We start from the raw sequence: 16,805 nt of genomic DNA on the forward strand, positions 1-16,805 counted from the left end.
AAAACGTAACACGAAATAAACACAAACACTACAAAACAAAGAACGAAATGAAAACCGAAACAGCCTATACTTGTGTAAAACTAACATAGAGTACACATAGAACAGATAGGACAATCACCCACGACAAACAAAGAATATAGCTGCCTAAATATGGTTCCCAATCAGAGACAACGATAAGCACCTGCCTCTGACTGAGAATCACTCCAGACAGCCATAGACGTTGCTAGAAAACCCCACTAGCTACAATCCCAAATATCTACACACCAAAACCCCAAGACAAAACACACCACAATACAAAAACTCCATGCCACACCCTGGCCTGACCCAATACATGAAGAAAAAACACAAAATACTAGGACCAGGGCGTGACAGAACCCCCCCCTAAGGTGCGGACTCCCGAACGCACCCCAAAACAATAGGGAGGGTCCGGGTGGGCGTCTGTCCAATGGTGGCGGCCCTGGCGCGGGACGATGAACCCACTCAGTAAATGTCTTAGTCCCCTCTCCTCGCGTCCCTGGATAGACCACCCTCGCCGCCGACCATGGCCTAGTAGTCCTCACCCAGAAACCCACTGGACTGAGGAGCAGATCGGGACTGAAGGACAGCTCGGGACTGAGGGGAAGCTCGGGAGTGAGAGACAGCTCGGGAGTGAGAGAAAGCTCAGGAGTGAGAGAAAGCTCAGGAGTGAGAGAAAGCTCAGGAGTGAGAGAAAGCTCAGGAGTGAGAGAAAGCTCAGGCAGGTAGGTAGATCTACCAGATCCTGGCTGGTTGGCAGATCCTGGCTGACTGGCAGATCTGGAAGATTCTGGCAGATCTGAAAGATTCTGGTTGACTGGCAGATCTGGAAGAGTCTGGTCGACTGGCAGATCTGGAAGAGTCTGGTCGACTGGCAGATCTGGAAGAGTCTGGTCGACTGGCAGATCTGGAAGAGTCTGGTCGACTGGCTGACTGGCAGATCTGGAAGATTCTGGCAGATCTGGAAGAGTCTGGTCGACTGGCAGATCTGGAAGAGTCTGGTCGACTGGCAGATCTGGAAGAGTCTGGTCGAATGGCAGATCTGGCGGCGCTGGGCAGACTGGCGGCGCTGGGCAGACTGGGGGCACTGGCGGCGCTGGGCAGACTGGCGGCACTGGCTGCTCCATATAGGCTGACAGCTCTGGCGGCTTCTTACAGACTGACAGCTCTGGCGGCTCCGTGCTGACTGGCAGCCCCTTGCAGACTGGCAGCCCCTTGCAGACTGGCAGCCCCTTGCAGACTGACAGCTCCTTGCAGACTGACAGCTCCTTGCAGACTGACAGCTCCGTGCAGACTGACAGCTCCTTGCAGACTGACAGCTCCTTGCAGAATGACAGCTCCGTGCAGACTAACAGCTCCGTGCAGACTGACAGCTCTGGCTACTCCATGTAGACTGGCAGCTCCCTGATGACTGGCAGCTCTATGCAGACTGACAGCTCTGGCTGCTTCATGCAGACTGACAGCACTGGCTGCTCCATGCAGACTGACAGCTCTGGCTGCTTCATGTAGACTGGCTGCTTCATGCAGACTGGCAGCTCGGGCTGCTCCATGTAGACTGACAGCTCCGTGCAGACTGACAGCTCCGTGCAGACTGACAGCTCTGGCTGCTCCATGTAGACTGGCAGCTCCTTGATGACTGGCATCTCTGGCTGCTCTATGCAGACTGACAGCTCTGGCTGCTTCATGCAGACTGACATCTCTGGCTGCTTCATGCAGACTGACAGTTCTGGCTGCTTCATGTAGACTGGCTGCTTCATGCAGACTGGCAGCTCGGGCTGCTCCATGTAGACTGACAGCTTGTTGCAGACTGACAGCTCCGTGCAGACTGACATCTCTGGCTGCTCCATGTAGACTGGCAGCTCCTTGATGACTGGCAGCTCTGGCTGCTTCATGCAGACTGACAGATCTGGCTGCTTCATGCAGACTGGCAGCTCGGGCTCCTTCATGTAGACTGACAGCTCTGGCTGCTCCATGCAGACTGACAGCTCTAGCTGCTCCATGCAGACTGACAGCTCTAGCTGCTCCATGCAGCCTGACAGCTCTGGCTGCTCCATGCAGACTGACAGCTCTGGCTGCTCCATGCAGACTGACAGCTCTGGCTGCTTCATGTAGACTGGCTGCTTCATGCAGACTGGCAGCTCGGGCTGCTCCATGCAGACTGACAGCTCTGGCTGCTTCATGTAGACTGACATCTCTGGCTGCTCCATGCAGACTGACAGCTCTGGCTGCTTCATGTAGGCTGGCAGCTCCAGCTGCTCCCTGCAGGCTGGCAGCTCTGTCTGCGCTAAACAGGCAGGAGACTCCAGCAGCGCAGGAGAGGAGAAAAGCGCTAGCTGCGCTGAACAGGCGGGAGACTCCGGCAGCGCAGGAGAGAAGAGAGGCTCTGGTTGCGCTGAACAGGCGAGGCGCACTGAAGGCCTGGTGCGTGGTGCTGGTACTGGTGTTACTGGACCGAGGACACGCACAGGAAGCCTGGTGCGGGGAGCTGCTACCGGAGGACTGGAGTGTGGAGGTGGCACAGGATGGGCTAGACTGTGAAGGCGTACTGGAGATCATGAGAGCAGTGTTGGCACAGGACGTGCAAGGCTAGGGATGTGTACAGGAGGCCTGGTACGTGAGGCTGGCACCAACTTCACCAGCCAACTAACACGCACCTCAGGACGAGTATGGAGCGCTAACCCAGGTGCCATCAAATCCCCAACATGTTCCGTCGGGCGAATCCCATGCAAAAAGCACCAACACAGCAACTCCCTCATTTCTCTCTCCACCACTTTCCCCATTAACTCCTTCAGTCTCTGTTTCGCTCACCTCCAACACCGGCTCTGGTTCTGGTCTCCTCCTTGGCTCCTCACGATAAACAGGGAGAGTTAGCTCAGGTCAGACTCCTGACTCTGCCACACTCTCCCTGAGCCCCCCCCCCCCCAAGACATTTTTGGGGCTGATTCTCAGGCTTCCTTCCGAGTCGCCGTGCTGCCTCCTCATTACGGCGCCTCTTCGCTCTCTCCGCCTCCAGTTCCTCTTTGGGGCGGCGATATTCTCCAGGCTGAGCCCAGGGTCCTTCTCCGTTTAGGATTTCCTCCCATGTCCAGAACTCCTTATAGCGCCTCTCCTCTTTGGGCTGCTCCTGCCTTTTGACACGCTGCTTGGTCCGTTGGTGGTGGGTGATTCTGTTACGGCTTTCTAGTGGTGATGAATGAGAGTCGGACCAAACTGCAGCGTGTCGATTGCGATCCATATTTAATGAACAAAACGTAACACGAAATAAACACAAACACTACAAAACAAAGAACGAAACGAAAACCGAAACAGCCTATACTTGTGTAAAACTAACATAGAGTACACATAGAACAGATAGGACAATCACCCACGACAAACTCAAAGAATATGGCTGCCTAAATATGGTTCCCAATCAGAGACAACGATAAGCACCTGCCTCTGATTGAGAATCACTCCAGACAGCCATAGACGTTGCTAGAAAACCCCACTAGCTACAATCCCAAATATCTACACACCAAAACCCCAAGACAAAACACACCACAATACAAAAACTCCATGCCACACCCTGGCCTGACCCAATACATGAAGAAAACACACAAAATACTAGGACCAGGGCGTGACAACCTTAAAGGGATTCTCCGGTACTTTTGTGTACTTTTTAGCCAGTAGTTCTGAAAGTAGCGGCCTTGACCCAAAAAGTGGTTCCCAAAAATTGTGTACAACATCACATATGTGCAGATATGTGCACCATGCCATTTCTCTCGCTCTGCTGTGTAGGTTTATTGCTATCTGCCATTCCAATGGCGAAGGGCTAATCTCATTAGCTGGAACTAGAATTGCTAGGGGGCTGGCCCACGTGGGGGGAAATGGTGCAGCACAGCTTCCAGAAGACAGACATAAAATGAATTCAACAATGAATACATTTCAGCTCACTTTCAAATAACCATATCCTTATTTTTTCTATGGATTCATTGCACATAGACGTCATCCTGACCAACTGGCCCTCCAAATACACCTCCGCTGTCTTCAACCAGGATCTCAACGATCACTGCCTCATTGCCTGTATCCGCTACGGGTCCGCAGTCAAACGACCACCCCTCATCACTGTCAAACGCTCCCTAAAACACTTCTGCGAGCAGGCCTTTTTAATCGACCTGGCCCTGGTATCCTGGAAGGATATTGACCTTATCCCGTCAGTTGTGGATGCCTGGTCATTCTTTAAAAGTAACTTCCTCACCATTTTAGATAAGCATGCTCCGTTAAAAAAATGCAGAACTAAGAACAGATATAGCCCTTGGGTCACTCCAGACCTGACTGCCCTCGACCAGCACAAAAACATCCTGTGGCGGACTGCAATAGCATCGAATAGTCCCCGCGATATGCAACTGTTCAGGGAAGTCAGGAACCAATACACGCAGTCAGTCAGGAAAGCAAAGGCCAGCTTCTTCAGGCAGAAATTTGCATCCTGTAGCTCTAACTCCAAAACGTTCTGGGACACTGTAAAGTCCATGGAGAACAAGAGCACCTCCTCCCAGCTGCCCACTGCACTGAGGCTAGGTAACACGGTCACCACCGATAAATCCATGATTATCGAAAACTTCAACAAGCATTTCTCAACGGCTGGCCATGCCTTCCTCCTGGCTACTCCAACCTCGGCCAACAGCTCCGCCACCCCCGCAGCTACTCGCCCAAGCCTCTCCAGCTTCTCCTTTACCCAAATCCAAATAGCAGATGTTCTGAAAGAGCTGCAAAACCTTGACCCGTACAAATCAGCTGGGCTTGAGAATCTGGACCCTCTATTTCTGAAACTATCCGCCGCCATTGTCGCAACCCCTATTACCAGCCTGTTTAACTTCTCTTTCATATCGTCTGAGATCCCCAAAGATTGGAAAGCTGCCGCAGTCATCCCCCTCTTCAAAGGGGGAGACACCTTGGACCCAAACTGTTACAGACCTATATCCATCCTGGCCTGCCTTTCTAAGGTCTTCGAAAGCCAAGTCAACAAACAGGTCACTGACCATCTCGAATCCCACCGTACCTTCTCCTCTGTGCAATCTGGTTTCCGAGCCGGTCACGGGTGCACCTCAGCCACGCTCAAGGTACTAAACAATATCATAACCGCCATCGATAAAAGACAGTACTGTGCAGCCGTTTTCATCGACCTGGCCTAGGCTTTCGACTCTGTCAATCACCATATTCTTATCGGCAGACTCAGTAGCCTCAGTTTTTCTAATGACTGCCTTGCCTGGTTCACCAACTACTTTGCAGACAGAGTTCAGTGTCTTAAATCGGAGGGCATGTTGTCCGGTCCTCTGGCAGTCTCTATGGGGGTGCCACAGGGTTCAATTCTCGGGCCGACTCTTTTCTCTGTTTATATCAATGATGTTGCTCTTGCTGCGGGCGATTCCCTGAACCACCTCTACGCAGACGACACCATCCTGTATACTTCTGGCCCTTCCTTGGACACTGTGCTATCTAACCTCCAAACGAGCTTCAATGCCATACAACACTCCTTCCGTGGCCTCCAACTGCTCTTAAACGCTAGTAAAACCAAATGCATGCTTTTCAACCGTTCGCTGCCTGCACCCGCACGCCCGACTAGCATCACCACCCTGGATGGTTCCGACCTAGAATATGTGGACATCTATAAGTACCTAGGTGTCTGGCTAGACTGTAAACTCTCCTTCCAGACTCATATCAAATCTCCAATCTAAAATCAAATCTAGAGTCGGCTTTCTATTCCGCAACAAAGCCTCCTTCACTCATGCCGCCAAACTTACCCTAGTAAAACTGACTATCCTACCGATCCTCGACTTCGGCGATGTCATCTACAAAATAGCTTCCAATACTCTACTCAGCAAACTGGATGCAGTTTATCACAGTGCCATCCGTATTGTTACTAAAGCACCTTATACCACCCACTACTGCGACCTGTATGCTCTAGTCGGCTGGCCTTCGCTACATATTCGTCGCCAGACCCACTGGCTCCAGGTCATCTACAAGTCCATGCTAGGTAAAGCTTCGCCTTATCTTAGTTCACTGGTCACGATGGCAACACCCACCCGTAGCACGCGCTCCAGCAGGTGTATCTCACTGATCATCCTTAAAGCCAACACCTCATTTGGCTGCCTTTCGTTCCAGTTCTCTGCTGCCTGTGACTGGAACGAATTGCAAATATCGCTGAAGTTGGAGACTTTTATCTCCCTCACCAACTTCAAACATCTGCTATCTGAGCAGCTAACCGATCGCTGCAGCTGTTCATAGTCTATTGGTAAATAGCCACCCATTTTCACCTACCTCATCACCATACTGTTTATATTTATTTACTTTTCTGCTCTTTTGCACACCAGTATCTCTACCTGTACATGACCATCTGATCATTCATCACTCCAGTGTTATTAATCTGCTAAATTGTAATTATTCGCCTACCTCCTCATGCCTTTTGCACAAAATGTATATAGACTCTTTTTTTCTTTTTTTTCTACTGTGTTATTGACTTGTTAATTGTTTATTCCATGTGTAACTCTGTGTTGTCTGTTCACACTGCTATGCTTTATCTTGGCCAGGTCGCAGTTGTAAATGAGAACTTGTTCTCAACTAGCCTACCTGGTTAAATAAAGGTGTTCTCAACTAGCCTACCTGGTTAAATAAAGGTGTTCTCAACTAGCCTACCTGGTTAAATAAAGATAAATAAAATAAAATAAATAAAAAACATTTTGTGGCAATAATAAGTACACATAATGGACATGGAAAAAGTGAAGAGTGGGGCAGTCCTGCTCATTCTGTAGAAGTGTTATTTCATGCAAAACAGAATAAATGGCTGTTCAATACAGATTTACGCTGGCAATTAAACAAGCATATTGAAGGGGTAGGCTCATGGCTATATCATAATCTACATAATCTACATCACTTTTGGCTCTCAGAGTATAGGCTAACCATACTGAATGTTCATTTTTCACAGCAATGTTTCACAGAAACAGTCATAACAATGGTCAGTGGTCTTTTTTGTATTTTGTTTAAAAGGGGGAAGGCCTCCTATTTGCTTTCCTTTTGTAAGTGTTTTTCTCATTGAATAGTTTTGCAACATACAGTCTCAGGGTACAGTTATGAAGAGACGCACCTGCTATTCTTCTCGTCTTGACTTTTTATATAATGTGTCTGATATAGACACAATATAGGGTGAATTCTGAATAAGTGGGACACTTTTTGAATTTCTGTCTTCTGTAACCTCTTTCAACATCTATCCAACATATTAGCCCAACACATGGTAGATTTCTGAAATCCTCAAGATGTTTCCTATTCACACAAAAAAAGCAAATGTTGATATAATATTTACAGGAGGCTTGACACACCCATTTGTGTACACTGAGTCAAAACCATATTTTCAGTTCACGTTTGGTAGACTGGGACAGCAGGCTAGATAAACTGGACACTATTATTATAGTCCTAATTGTACTCCAATGACAATTCAATGACATTTTGTGTGATTAAGAAACATCTGAGGATTACAGAAATGGATCATGTGTTGGGCTAATATGTTGGATAGATGTCTGAAGAGGTTACAGAAGACAGAAATGCATCATGTGTTGGGCTAATATGATGGATAGATGTCTGAAGAGGTTACAGAAGACAGAAATGGATCATGTGTTGGGCTAATATGTTGGATAGATGTCTGAAGAGGTTACAGAAGACAGAAATGGATCATGTGTTGGGCTAATATGTTGGATAGATGTCTGAAGAGGTTACAGAAGACAGAAATGGATCATGTGTTGGGCTAATATGTTGGATAGATGTCTGAAGAGGTTACAGAAGACAGAAATGGATCATGTGTTGGGCTAATATGTTGGATAGATGTCTGAAGTGGTTACAGAAGACAGAAATTGATCATGTGTTGGGCTAATATGTTGGATAGATGTCTGAAGAGGTTACAGAAGACAGAAATGGATCATCTGTTGGGCTAATATGCTGGATAGATGTCTGAAGAGGTTACAGAAGACAGAAATGGATCATCTGTTGGGCTAATATGCTGGATAGATGTCTGAAGAGGTTACAGAAGACAGAAATGGATCATGTGTTGGGCTAATATGTTGGATAGATGTCTGAAGAGGTTACAGAAGACAGAAATGGATCATGTGTTGGGCTAATATGCTGGATAGATGTCTGAAGAGGTTACAGAAGACAGAAATGGATCATGTGTTGGGCTAATATGTTGGATAGATGTCTGAAGAGGTTACAGAAGACAGAAATGGATCATGTGTTGGGCTAATATGTTGGATAGATGTCTGAAGAGGTTACAGAAGACAGAAATGGATCATGTGTTGGGCTAATATGTTGGATAGATGTCTGAAGAGGTTACAGAAGACAGAAATGGATCATGTGTTGGGCTAATATGTTGGATAGATGTCTGAAGAGGTTACAGAAGACAGAAATGGATCATGTGTTGGGCTAATATGTTGGATAGATGTCTGAAGAGGTTACAGAAGACAGAAATGGATCATGTGTTGGGCTAATATGCTGGATAGATGTCTGAAGAGGTTACAGAAGACAGAAATGCAAAAATTCTGAATTCACTTAAATAAGAAAAAAGGAAGAGGATATAGTACTTCAATAACCAGATCCCTGCCTAACCTAAGTACAGGGGGTCCCTAATGTAAACTGTACCTATTTCATCCATTGGAATAGCCTTTAAGACTGTTCAACTCTTGCTACTGCATGCTGTCCTACTATAGCTAGCTATGGCTGGTATTGCAGGACAACAACCAAACATGACTGAATGACTGAATGTAAACATACTGTAATATTGGCAACTTTAAATGGATTTTGATGCACCAGTACCTACATTCACATCACAATGTGGCACTGTGCATTATTCATGACAGTTTTAGAACCTTAACATCAAAACAGAAAACAAATCTGTCGCTGATTTTATCGTGTGCTTCCTGTTTGAAGCTTGCTCTGCCACCCTCTATGATGTCACGCCAATTCGTTTATAGGATTTTGATCATGTTGTTTCTCTGCAAGAGCTTAGAAACAGTAGTTTAGATTTTCTCTTGTCAGACCAAGAAATAAACATGTCAGGATTAAGCTGTTTTATTGTCACATACGCCAAATAATTTCAGTGAAATGTGTTGTTTTACAGGGTCAGCCACAGTAGTACTGCACTCCTGGAGCAAATTAGGGTTAAATGACTTGCTCAAGGGCACATTGACAGATGTTCACATAGTCGGCTCTGTTATTTGAACCAGCTACTTTTGGTTACGGGCCCAATCCTCTAAACGCTAGACTACCTGCCACCCGAAACGTACAGTTTGGGGTTTTAGGCTGGATTTCTGTATAAGCACTTTGTGACATCTGCTGATGTAAAACGGGCTTTATAAATACATTTGATTTGATCATTTGATTTGATCACACACACACACACACACACACACACACACACACACGCCAAATTGTAGTGTAACATAATATTCCTTTACAACCTGTCATTTGTCTGAGCCGCACACACACACATGCACGCACGTATACTAATCGCATGCACGCGCGCACACAAATCCCGAGAGTGGTTCCTTATAGGAACGCATATGGCCATTCTCCACTGGATGGCGAGTGGTACAAGAGGAGCGGGCTCTTGGAAGGGAAGGATAAAGACAAGAGGGGAAGAGAGAGAGATAGTTTGAGAGGAACAGAGAGAGGGCGGGAGATACAGCACAGCAGCTGTAAAAAGGAGAGAAAATCCCGGCCCAGCCTCTGCAAGCATCATTTCTTACATCGGATTTTATCTGTTCTCGTCGCAACCAATTTACGTAAGGGCATTTTCATATTTCTGTCATTTTGGCTGCAAGTGGGACTTTTACAATGTTTTGCTGAGCACCACTTTTGTATGATTCGTTGATCTGGGTGTCTAGTAATTTACAGTATTGGAGAGATAAAAACGTTCCCTTGTTTTCATATTGGTGGTTGAAACCCGTGAGAATATTCCACTCCCAGAGAGGTCGTTCTGGTAACTAGATTGCAGAAACAGCGGCAAATCTTGTGGGTTATTTTCGAAAGGGTCGTTCTTGGTTTGATGTAAAATAACATTATAGCTCGTGTACAAGCATGCACAACACGTGCATGGATGTCCTATCCATCCATTGCTTTCGGTTTTGTGAATTGGAACGTTAGCAGAAACGGTATATAGGCTAATCAAAGGTATGTATCCCCATTCATCTGTGGTGTATTGTTAGTCAACTGGTTTGCAGCGTCAAAAACTTGACAAATGGAGGGGAATATCGATAGAGGCTTGCTAGCTGCTAGCTATCAGGACAGACAATAGCAGGGATACCCAGCTTGCTTGCCCATAAAAGTAGTCAGACTGGCATGCTTGCATGAGAGATGCACCACCTGCTAGGCTAGCTTTTACGCAAACCACTCTAAATGATTTGGGTTTAAACATATGGCAGCTACTAGCTAAGTTAGATAACAAACATACGAGTTATTGAACAATAGTTTGCTCTATTTATACACTATTCTGTAGAGATATAGATCACAATTCATGCTAACGATGTCTGCTTGTCAGACAACTAGCTTGCTGACGTTAGCCAGTCTGATGTTTGGGGCTGTGTGTGTGTGCAGTGTGCACTCATTTGCCATACATGTTCTGCTTCTTCCATCACAACATAAAGCAAGAGAATCAAGAAATAACAATCAGCCAATGGCTACTCTTGTCGAGCTATACTGATTTCTGTTAGTATCAGACAGCTTTTTGAGATGCATTAACGTTAGTAGTGCATTTTCTGTTTTGATATTGAGAAAGGCATTTGTCCAAAGTATTTTTTTGTAAATAAATAGCAGTCGACATGTATGTTGATGGTAAGGGATAACAAGTGTACACAGGATACCTTGTTTTGGTTCAGTGGTGTTGCAGACGCACACCTGTGCGCGGAACTGACACCTGTTCCCGTGCACGCACGGAGCCAATGTCCTGTGTGTGAAGCGTGCGGTCATTGACAGGCAGCCGGACGTGTGTTTGAAGTGGTATTTAGCCGATTCTGATTATGGGGGGAGAGGGGGGATAGAGACACGTTTGCCACGACTCGTTCGATATGCAATGAAGTGGCTGCTTTCTTAGATTCGACCAAGATATTCACCCTGGAAGCAAATGGCCGAATTGACCTTAAATGGAAAATGCAGTATGTTGCTGTTGGTCACTAGAACGAATTAAACACGTCAAAAAATGTCAGATTGATGAGAAAGAAAAAACATTCCATCTGCTTATGTGTTTCATGCTTTTCATCAGACACATAGGATCTCAGGAGTCTATAATGACTAAAGAAAACACTTGTTTACTACAATAAAAACAGTACTGTATAACAGTAGTGGTATAGTAATAGCGACTTAAAACAATGTCTATAGATTTCTAACTCTAATGAAGTGTCTGTCTGTGTCCATTGACCGTTCTGCAGCTTCTGTCACTGCATGTCTGCTGTGTGTAGAAAGAGAGCCCTATCCAGGTTTATAGTATTGACACAGTGGCATAAGCACTTCGATTGCGATTAGAGAGACAAACATTGCCCTACCTACCTCCTTCGCACAAAAACCATTAGTGACCTTGGGACTATAAAGGTCTATGACATTTGGTAAAAAAGGAGTTATTCACATAGAGTTGCTCTTTAGTACACCTTTATATGTGAGATATGCCGATAATAAAACAAGTTTATTTACTATGGAGAAAAAAAAGACAAATCTGAAAGTTAATTTGCCCAAACATCTTTTGGCTTGGTGGTATAAGGTTAATTCTGGAATACAATCTCATTGCTGGGTTGTCAATCAAAAATAATTGTTTGTAAGGTGATATATTTATTGAGTCATGAAAGAGGGAGACATTACAAAACGGTCCTGCGATTTGGGACTTGAAAAATACTCATTATCTCAAAACTATACACTGAGTGCTCTTTCCATGACATAGACTGACTAGGTGAATCTAGGTGAAAGCTATGATCCCTTTTTGATTCAGAAGGTGAATGGGTAAGACAACAGATTGAAGTGCCTTTGAACGGGGTGCCAGGCGCACCGGTTTGAGTGAGTCAAGAACTGCACAGTTTCCTGTGTGTATCAAGAATGGTCCACCACCCAAAGGACATCCAGCCAACTTGACACAACTGTGGGATGCATTGGAGTCAGCATGACCCATCATCCCTATGGAAAGCTTTCGACACCTTGTAGAGGCCATGCCCCAACGAATTGAGGCTGCTCTGAGGGCATAAGGTGGTGCAACTCAATATTAGGATGTTCCTAATATTTTTCACACCTAGTGTTCATTTTGCAGATAGAACCTTATAGTTCCAAGTCTTTGATTATTGATATAATAGGTTCTGGTCCTCATTTTTAATTACTTGAAGAGTTTTTCCCACCCATTTTTAGAAAAATGGCCATACCGTAAGTTCTTTATGGTAAGAACAAATGAACACAGGTTTCTTAGAGCATGTTTAACGCCCTTAGGAGAGGCAATGCTGCTTTTACCGTGTTCTATATCAATACGAAAACCTGCATGGATGGGGCATTTCTCTAAAATTACATAACGAAAACCTGCATGGATGGGGCATTTCTCTAAAATTACATAACGAAAACCTGCATGGATGGGGCATTTCTCTAAAATTATATAACGAAAACCTGCATGGATGGGGCATTTCTCTAAAATTACATAACGAAAACCTGCATGGATGGGGCATTTCTCTAAAATTACATAACGAAAACCTGCATGGATGGGGCATTTCTCTAAAATTACATAACGAAAACCTGCATGGATGGGGCATTTCTCTAAAATTACATAACGAAAACCTGCATGGATGGGGCATTTCTCTAAAATTACATAACGAAAACCTGCATGGATGGGGCATTTCTCTAAAATTACATAACGAAAACCTGCATGGATGGGGCATTTCTCTAAAATTACATAACGAAAACCTGCATGGATGGGGCATTTCTCTAAAATTACATAACGAAAACCTGCATGGATGGGGCATTTCTCTAAAATTACATAACGAAAACCTGCATGGATGGGGCATTTCTCTAAAATTACATAACTTACCACATTTTATTGGTAAATAGCAAGTAATTTACTGACTTTGGGTGTCAGAGACCAGAAAAATATATCAGTTTACTCATCCAGAGCTAAGCTTTAGCAACGTGGTTAGTTCTCCATGGGATAATATAGTGTATTTGTCATTTTTTTTTTGTCATTGTCATTTTCAACTATCGCTTTAACAAATGTGTTAAATCAAATGTGTAAATGTGTTTAACAAATGTGATGACATGATTAGAAATAAGGAAGGATATTCTATTTATTTAATCATTACAAATCTGTACTTTTCTATTGAAATTGAAATCATTTTAACATTGGGTGTCAGACAGGACCTTATGGTTGAACCCAGATTGACATTTCAGAGCCATAAGGTTCTATCTGCGACTGCAAACCCCCTCTGCACTTTAGGTACCTTTAAGGATACCTGAGATGTGAAACCTTTAATGCTCAATATCTCAGAACATTGCTTTGCTCAGATATAACCTTATAGGTCTCAAATTACCTTACCTGCATAGTTTAGAAGCCACCATAGCCTAAAGCTGATTCTGATGAAGAGAGTTGGGCTAAGAAGCTTAACGGCTGTGTTTTTTTCGGGTCAGAGGGTATGGTTATTGTTATGAGGGGAAAGCTTATACTGATTCAGGGCGTTTGTTCGTTGGCCAAGGCTCAGATTATGCTGCTTGTCTAAAATCTGTCTGCGCCATATTGTACAGGTTGTTTGGAAAGGTGATATATTTGGCTGCTATTACACAATGCAGTGATTTTGTGATGAATATTGACTGTGTTGTGTTAATGGGATGGCTGATGCTTCATTGTGAATCAGGTCCCTGAAAAGGGAGACCGGTTTAGGCAGCTAAAAAGTGCTTGTTTTAATCTCAAATCTCCAAGGAGGAAATGGTATTTGTCTGACAGCAGCTGGCTGACAGTAGCTTGCTGCTGGTGCCTGGCTCAGAAATAAATAAATAAATGCTGAACCAAGGCAAGTGATGTGAAAAAAAAGCAGAATAGATTTATTCCAGAATCCTAGACACAAAATAAACCAAATGCAATGCCGTGATAAAGTATAATGTTTAGGTGAGCTGTAAAACAGGAAATCGAGATTCTGGTGGACCTAAAAGCAGTCTCCGGCAGTTCCTTAGCTGATCACGTCTGAAATGACATTTAGCCAGACAGGCAAAACAAACAGATAGGATAGCTATGAGTCACACCGTTTACCCTGCTGCCGTCAAAACTAGAGGGATACTTCTGTGTGGCTCTGCATCTAGTGGTAGAGGACTCGTACACACACACACACACACACGTATTGCATACTTTTCTTCAATATTGATTTGTTGCATATTTGTTAATCAGTAAATCAGTGATGTTGTTAAGGGTTCAAACGTAGACGTTGGCTGGTCTTCAGACCTGCTGCATGATGCTGTTTAGAGGAGGGAGTCCCCTAGATCTGCTGTACTGGTCCCACGTGGGATTTTGACATTGACGAGGTAACCAACATCGTATGGGGGTAAAACAAGTGGGACTGGAACCAACGACCTCGTATCTATCGGTCCAACACCGTGATCATCCAGTGGAGTTGCAACGGGACAGACCCAGTCTGCTCTAGATCAGTCATCTGACTCCATATTTCCATCCTTTGTTTTGACTGAGGTATCATGTTTTCCTCCTGTCCTCTCTTCCTCTTCTCACACAACAGCTATGCTGCTTTGATCCATCTATCAGGGAGATGGACATATAAGGTCTGGGAAAGACAGGGTAGCCTAGTGCACACACACGCACACACACGCACACACACACACATTTCTTGTTAACAAACTAGTTTTGGCAAGTCGGTTAGGACATCTACTTTGTGCATGACACAAGTCATTTTTCCAACAATCATTTACAGACAGATTATTTCAATTATTTCACTGTGTCACAATTCCAGTGGGTCAGAGGTTTACATACACTAAGTTGACTGTGCCTTTAAACAGCTTGGAAAATTCCATAAAATGACGTCATTGCTTTAGAAGTTTCTGACATCATTTGAGTCAATTGGCGGTGTACCTGTGGATGTATTTCAAGGCCTAGCTTCAAACTCAGTGCCTCTTTTCTTTTGGGAAAATCAAAAGAAATCAGCCAAGACCTCAGAAAAATAATTGTAGGCTTCCACAAGTCTGGTTCATCTTTGGGAGCAATTTCCAAACGCCTGAAGGTACCACGTTCAGCTGTACAAACAATAGTATGCAAGTATAAACACCATGGGACCACGCAGCTGTCATACCGCTCAGGAAGGAGACACGTCTCCTAGAGATGAACCACTTTGGTGCAAAAAGTGCAAATCAATCCCAGAACAACAGCAAAGGACCGTGTGAAGATGCTGGAGGAAACAGGTGCAAAAGTATCTATATCCACAGTAAAACGAGACCTATATCGACATAACCTGAAAGGCCGCTCAGCAAGGAAGAAGCCACTGCTTGCAACTGCACATGGGGACAAAGATCGTACTTTTTGGAGAAATGTCCTCTGGTCTGATGAAACAAAAATAGAACTGTTTGGCCATAATGACCATCGTTATCTTTTGGAGGAAAAAGGGGTTGGCTTGCAAGCCGAAGAACACCATCCCAACCGTGAAGCACGGGGGTTGTAGCATCATGTTGTGGGGGTGCTTTGCTGCAGGAGGGACTGGTGCACTTCACAAAATACATGGCATCACGAGGGAGGAAAGTTATGTGGATATATTGAAGCAACATCTCAAGACATCAGTCAAGAAGTTAAAGCTTGGTCACAAATGGGTCTTCCAAATGTACAATGACCCCAAGCATACTTCCAAAGTTGTGGCAAAATGGCTTAATGACAACAAAGTCAAGGTATTGGAGTGGCCATCACAAAACCCTGACCTCAATCCCATAGGAACGTTGTGGGCAGAACTGAAAATGCATGTGCGAGCAAGGAGGCCTACAAACCTGAGTCAGTTACACCAGCTCTGTCAGGAGGAATGGGCCAAAGTTCACCTAATTTATTGTGGAAGGCTACCCGAAACGTTAGACCCAAGTTAAACAATTGAAAGGCAATGCTACCAAATACTAATTGAGTGTATGTAAACTTCTGACCCACTGGGAATGTGATGAAAGAAATAAAAGCTGAAATAAAGCATTCTCTCTACTAATATTCTGACATTTCACATTCTTAAAATTAAGTGGTGATCCTAACTGACCTAAAACTGAATTTTTACTAGGATTAAATGTAAGGAATTGTGAAAAACTGAGTTTAAATATATTTGGCTAAGGTGTATGTAAACTTCCGACTTCAACTGTACACACACGCACATACACACACACACACACACACTGAAAATGAGTTGAAAATAACAGACAGATCTGATTATCTATGACGAATAGTTCCATTGTTTGTTTAAACACATTATGATTCATAGCTTTCTGCTTTATTGTTATAGCTAACCAAAACAGGACTCTCTTCCCAAGCCTCCTTTGTGGATATTATCATTTACTAGGGTGTTTTCCTTGGCAGGGGAGAGGGGCCGCGGAGGTGTGTGTGTGTGTCTGTCTGTCTGTCTGTCTGTCTACAGTCCATCTGTGAGGTTCATGTCCATAGGTTTAATGAGTTTCTTGATTTAAGGGGAGGCTCCTAATGTCCAGAGCTTTTTGCCTCTGACTTGTTCTTAAAGGCCCAGTCCAGTCAAATACTAGATTTGCTTGTGTTTTATATACATTTCCACACCAGGAGGTTGGAA

At 44.5% G+C, this 16,805-nt stretch overlaps 1 protein-coding gene across 1 annotated transcript in view; it reads left to right on the forward strand.

The window, feature by feature from the left end:
* Nucleotides 1–9,574: 9,574 nt before the first annotated feature.
* The window catches only part of LOC109866240 (1-phosphatidylinositol 4,5-bisphosphate phosphodiesterase beta-4), a 138,266-nt gene continuing 131,035 nt past the window's right edge, over nucleotides 9,575–16,805 (forward strand). The window contains exon 1 of the mRNA XM_031800169.1: nucleotides 9,575–9,815. The gene's annotated coding sequence lies outside the window, so the exon portion shown is untranslated. The remainder of the gene's footprint in view (nucleotides 9,816–16,805) is intronic.

The sequence above is a fragment of the Oncorhynchus kisutch genome, linkage group LG21 (assembly GCF_002021735.2).
Source record: "Oncorhynchus kisutch isolate 150728-3 linkage group LG21, Okis_V2, whole genome shotgun sequence".
Taxonomy (NCBI): Eukaryota; Metazoa; Chordata; class Actinopteri; order Salmoniformes; family Salmonidae; genus Oncorhynchus; species Oncorhynchus kisutch.